The sequence below is a fragment of the Belonocnema kinseyi genome, chromosome 7 (assembly GCF_010883055.1).
Source record: "Belonocnema kinseyi isolate 2016_QV_RU_SX_M_011 chromosome 7, B_treatae_v1, whole genome shotgun sequence".
NCBI classification, from domain to species: Eukaryota; Metazoa; Arthropoda; class Insecta; order Hymenoptera; family Cynipidae; genus Belonocnema; species Belonocnema kinseyi.
Window position 1 is genome coordinate 9,866,558 of NC_046663.1, and position 6,220 is coordinate 9,872,777.

The following is a 6,220-nucleotide window of genomic DNA, read 5'->3' on the forward strand; positions in this document are numbered from 1 at the left end:
ATTGGAAATAAAACTCTACCAGCAGGCCAACAAAATCCGCCAGCTTCTAATTATATTCTTATCTGGTTAACATAGATTAACATCAGCTAATCCAAGAACACGGTTGGAAAAAAATAGACTAATAGAACAAACTAACAACACACATGGGTTTTTTTAGAGTTTCTACGTTGTTTATCTCTTTACGAAAGTACCAATCTCTAATGCAATAGATATTATTAAATCCTTTGTAAACTTTCCTTCCAAACTTAGACCTTTGATAGAACACTGTTTGAGTAATACGTACTTCTCTTTCAATAACAAATTTCACGAACCAAAGCTCAGGAGCAGCAATAGGATTTCCAATCTCACCTGTGATAGCCAAGATATTTATGGAATATCTAGAACCTCTAATTTTTAAACAATGCAAACTTAAACCAGAATTACGGTTCCGTTACGTTGAAGAGACTTTTGTCATCTCAAGACATTGACTAGATGAAATACACAAGTTTTCTGACTTAATCGATTACATCCTAATATCCAGGTCGCGCTATAAATTAAACAATACGGATAAAAAATTTTCCTCAAGATAATTTTTTTAGTAATGAATTTTATTACTGCGTTAAAAACATAACAATTTTATTAAAATTTCATTCAAGAATCATTCTTGATTGAAAATACAGCTGCTCTTTTAAAAATTCGTCTTTTTGGGTTAAAATTTGGACTATTTTTTACTTAAAAATTCATCTGTTTTAGTAGAATTTTCATTTTTCTTTGATAAAAATACAAAATTTTGGGTGGAAAATTAACAATCTTGTTAAAAGGTCATACATGTTGGTTAAAAATTTGACTATTTAGCTGAATTTTTTTCCTTAGTTCACCTTGAATCAAAATGGAGCTGTTCAGTTAAAAAATCAACTCTCTTTTGAAAGTTTGCCTTTTAATTCTAAAATTTAACTGCTTTAGCAGACATTACAACTTATTTCAATAAAAATTCAACTGATTGATTGAAAATGCAACAATTTTGTTAAGAAGTCATACTTCTCGGTTGAAAATCATTAAGTTTAGTTGAAAATTGAAATATTTCGTAAAAAATTTACTTTTTACAAAGATGTAATATTTTGGCGTTAAGAAGAGAACTGAAATCTTTCCTAATGAAAATGCAACTATTCTTTTGAATTTTTGTTCATGAACGATCCATCTATTTTAAGAGAAATTTCATCTTTCTCTGATAAAATTGCAATTGTTTGGTTGAAAATAAGTGTATTTTGTTATGAATTCATAGTTTTTTGTTGAAAAATCTACCGTTTCATTGAAAATCAAACTATTTTATTGAAATTTCAGTTTTTGTTTATAATTTATATTTTAGTGTTGAAAATTGAACTGAAATCATTACTGGATAAAATTTCAATTTTGTTTAAATTTGTCGTTTCTTATTATAAATCATTCTGTTTTGCTTCTAACTTCATATTTATTACATGAAAATGCAGATTTTTGATACAAAATTTAACTAGTTCGTTAAAAATTCATTCTTTGTGTTAGTAAAAAGTCGTATTTTTGATTGAAAAGTCAAATTTTGTCGTAGAAACTTATTTTTTGTTCAAAACATTTATATTTTGATCTTAAAAATTCAACTGGAAGTTTTTTTGGATTAAAACAAATTATTTTTTGGAACTTTATTTGTTTTTCATATATAAATTCAACCGCTTTAAGCGGAATTTAAGGATTAAAAATAAAATTTTAGTTTCTAGGCAAGTTTTATTAACCAATTGAGCTATAAAGTTTTTATTGAATTCAAAGCCACGTCAAAGACTTTTTCGATTATAAGGAATAGTATGAAAACAATGTCGATCAGAAAATAAATCCCCTGTCATTCCCCTAACAAAGAAAATCCCCGACCTAACAAGTATCCTTCCAATAAATAAAATCATAAGCAATAGCACTGGGCAAAAAACGCAAGAGGACGTAGCTTTTAAAACGAGTCTGCGCCGTGCAATGGAAAACGTTTACTGCGCATGTACAGATTTTCAGTGACTGTCGTCTGAATTCTATAAGCCCGTATTCATAGTTGTTCTATTACTTATTTTATAAATTATTTTTCACAGATCACATAATAATTCGTTCACCGTTAAATAAATTATAATACCTTTCTCAATATAATTTACCAAATCGTTACTTGAATGAATCTCTTTCCTAAAAATTATTTGAAAGTCTCTTAAACTACAGAGAAATTTTCATTATTTATCAGGAAGCATCGATTGGCTTTTGAAATACTTTTTAATGAAAATTAGAAGAATTTTTCCATTGACTCGGTTTCTAAAAATTACACTTTCTTTTTTATTTCAGTGGAAGCTTCTAATGTGTCCCCTAAGGGTTTACATTTTTCTTACACCTTCTTTATTCCTTTACACACCCTCCACACACTTACTTGGTGGTGGAAGGGGGACCTACAGTTTAAGGTGGGTTCCGAACCACCAAGAGCAACAGCCTTAAGTACTTAGAGAAAACCTTTTTCTCTAGAGGTACCGGTCCCACGACTCTCCGGAGATGAACAACTCCCTTGCTAGGCTAGTGTTCACCGCATGGGCCACCGAGACTCTTCCAGAGTGCGAGGCGGGAATCGAACCCGCAAGCCGAAGGAGTGGGTCCAAAGCCTACGCTTTAGCCCCCACGACCATCGTCCCACTCTCACTTTCTTTTTTATTTTAAATAATTAAACTGGTTAATGCTTTTTATATCGTAAACTGAATAACTATTGAAAAAAAAATTCAGAAATAGAAGTAAACATTCAAAAAAAAAAAAAATATATAAATAAAAAAGAAACCTTATTTAAATATTTACATTATCTCAGAATCTAATTTTAGCCAGAATTTAGGTGGTTAGATTGGTTGAACTTTTTCCTTTATTCTCCCTCTTTTTTCATTTCGTATTTCTTTCTCTAATGTTCCAAAAATTGAGTAAGTTTCAAGATCTGGCATTTAATTGTGAATCTCATTTTTACACATTTTTCCTAATATTATTTATAGAAAATAGCTTTCTTTTAGGTCCTAGATAAGAAGAAAAGCTTTTTTGTACTGCTTCATTAAAGCTGAAGCTTCATTGACATTCCTTTGTCCCTCTTTGAGCTTAAGTTGAAAGGGTGGAAAAACGAAGAATTTTTTCACATCACTTGTCACATTGGTATCCACTGGCCACGAATTTTGTGTTATCCTTGATATGACGGCGGCTACCTCATGGAACAGAATTTAAGGGAACCGTACTATCGGATGCTTGGGATCGATACTAAGCATCGCCTGACTCTGGTTAATGGCGACACTATCGCCTTCCTGCGATATTTTATTTAAAAAAAGAGCATTTAAAATTATTTTTGCATATTAGAAAAATATTCATACTCTAAATAATTTATACACTAAGAAAGTCATCCCCTCGATGAAGATCGTAACCCCCCCCCCCCCCCCCCCCCCCCCCCCCCCCCCCCCCGATACTCGAAATTAACGTACAAGTTTTCTCTTTTAGAATTATTTCGGGCTTTTTCGCTTTTATAGAGACTTCAGAAAAACTTTAGTTTTAAACAAATAAAATTAATTTTCTACCATAAAAGAATAATTTTCAATCAAAAAGAACTGATTTTTTATTTAACAAAATAGTTCAATCTTTAACCTACGAAGTGGAAGTTTCAGCCGAGCTGTCGTATTTCCAAACAAAAAATATTAAAATTCAACAAAAATCAATTGCTTTTTTAAACAAATTGTTTTAATTTTCAAGCCAAAGAGATCATTTTTTTAGAGGACAGTGGCATTTTTAACAAAATAATTAAACTTTTACAAAAATAGTTGAACTTGTAACCAAATAAGTAAATTATTAAACTATAAAGGCCATTTTTGAATAAAATATGTGAATTTACAACCAAATAGTTCAATTTTAAATTTAAGAAAATAAGATTTTGACCAAAAATGGAATTATTAAATTTTCGAAAAGTGAAAACGAATTATCAAGCAGCTGGATTAAAAAAAGACGAATTTTGAACAAAATAGTTGATTACGAAACCAACTAGACAAATTTTGAACAAAAGGATTAATTTTCTACCCAAAAGGATGAATCTTCTACGAAGTATTTAAATATTTTACAAAAAAAAAGATGTTTTTTTAACAAACGAGGTTAATTCTCTACCCAAAAAGACGATTTTCAACAAAAAATAGAAAAATTAAATTTTCAGATAAAAAAAAATCATTAATTTTAAGAAAGTAAAAACGATCTTTTAAGTGAAGAGATACATTTTTTCAACCAAATATATATTTTGTAAAATTAATTATTAATAAATTAGATCAACTTTCAACCAAGCAGTTGAAATGCAAGAAAGTAGAGAAATTCTTATTTAAATAGTTACATTTGTAACGAAAAAGTTGAATTAAGTATCGAAAAGATTTTTTAATAAATTTTTTGATAAATTTTCAACAAAATACATAAATTGGCAACAAAGTTGTTGAATTCCATTAAATTTTTTTCAACTTCAGATCGTTAGTTCTTTGAGATCTTTAAATGAAAATCGGGCAATATTAACATATTGCATCCAACATTAAAATGGCAAATGAATAGTTGAATTAAAACGAATTAGTTGATTTTTTTACCAAAATAGATGCATTTTCAAACAAAGTTAATTTTTCATCCAAATAACTTAATTTTCTACCAAATTTTCCAATTTTTAAGCCAAAAACATATCTAGTTTTTGATAAAAAAATATTTATTTTAAACTCAATAATTAAATTTTCAAGCAAAATCATGAATTGCTGACTAACAAGAATAATATTTTAACGAAAAAAAAAAGAATTTTTCGCATAATTGTTAAACACAATCAAATTTTTGTCAATGTTAAACTTTTATTTTTTGTTTTTAACAAAAACTCGAGCAATTTTAATGTATAATATTGAAAATTTACATCGTTGACTTTTGAAGCCAAAGAGACAAATTATTTATAAACAGTTTGATTTTTAACCCAAAAATGTGATTTATGAGCTAAAAATTTATTTTTCTTTAAAATAGTTTAATTTTCGCATTAATTGTATCATTTTTAACCAAATTTTGAAATTTTTTACCAAAATACTTCCATTTTTAGTTGAAACATGTAAATTCCCAAAAGAAGATTCGGTAGTTGGTATTTCAACCAAGAAATATTGCAATTCAAAATTAAAAACAGTTTAACTGAACTAAAAAGACGAATTTCTTACAAAATAGTTAAATCTTTAAATAAAACAGACTTATTTTCTACCAGAAAAGCCAATTTCATGCAAAAAATTGAATAACTATATTTCCAAATAAGAAGTCATTTTTACCCAAATGAAAACGAATTCTCAATGAAAGAGTAAAATTTTATGTCAAAGAGGTAAATCTTAAAAAAATGCTAATTATTAGCAGAGTAGATAAATTTTCAAACAAGTAGTTTCATTTTTAATCAAAAAGATAAATTTTCTACCAAGAAGTTTCCTTTTTTCATAATTTTTTTAACGAAAGTGTAACTTTTTTATTTTACTTTCAAAATTGATCTTTTTTAATTAAAATTCATGTTTTTTGTACAAAAATATTCTTAAAAATGTGTAGAAAATGTATCTTTCAACTTCAAAGTTCAATCCCTTAAATGCCGTTTTTTTGTACTGGAAAATCTTTGTTTAAAAAAAATTAATATTTTCGTTTAAAACTATTTGATTAAAATTTATTTTTCAAGTGAAAATTAGTTTTTTTATTTTCAATTAAAAATGGATCGCTTTTAGTTTTTTGGTTCAAAATTCGAATAACATATTTTTTGTCAAAAATTAAGTTTAGATTAAAAATTCATCTTTTTAGTTGAACATTTATTTTTGTATGTGGAAATTTCAAGAATTTAATTACAAATTCAACTCATTGGTTAAAAATGCGTTTTTTTGGTAAAAAATGAATATTTTTGAGTTGAAAATCATCCTTTTATATATAAAAATTCAGCCTCTTAAAAATGATGTTTTATTCATTTGAAGATTTATATTTTTAGTCTTATTGTAAAATACTCGTCTTTGACTATCCGAAATCCTGGTCTTTGAATGTTATTTTTTCGAGGAAAATAAATAGTTGTTAATGAAATTCCCCTATCAAAGAAAATTCCCGACCTAACAAATATCGTAAAATGATTTGATGAAACAAATCAATCCTTTCTTCGACCGTTGATATTTATTGATTTCAAATCGTAGATTTCAAATTCTTTATGTCTTACGGTCCA

The 6,220-nt window shown here is 27.4% G+C and overlaps 1 protein-coding gene across 3 annotated transcripts in view; it reads left to right on the forward strand.

The window, feature by feature from the left end:
- LOC117175996 (cAMP-specific 3',5'-cyclic phosphodiesterase) overlaps positions 1 to 6,220 on the forward strand; it is an 873,036-nt gene that overhangs the window by 133,265 nt on the left and 733,551 nt on the right. The gene's annotated exons all lie outside the window — the stretch shown is intronic.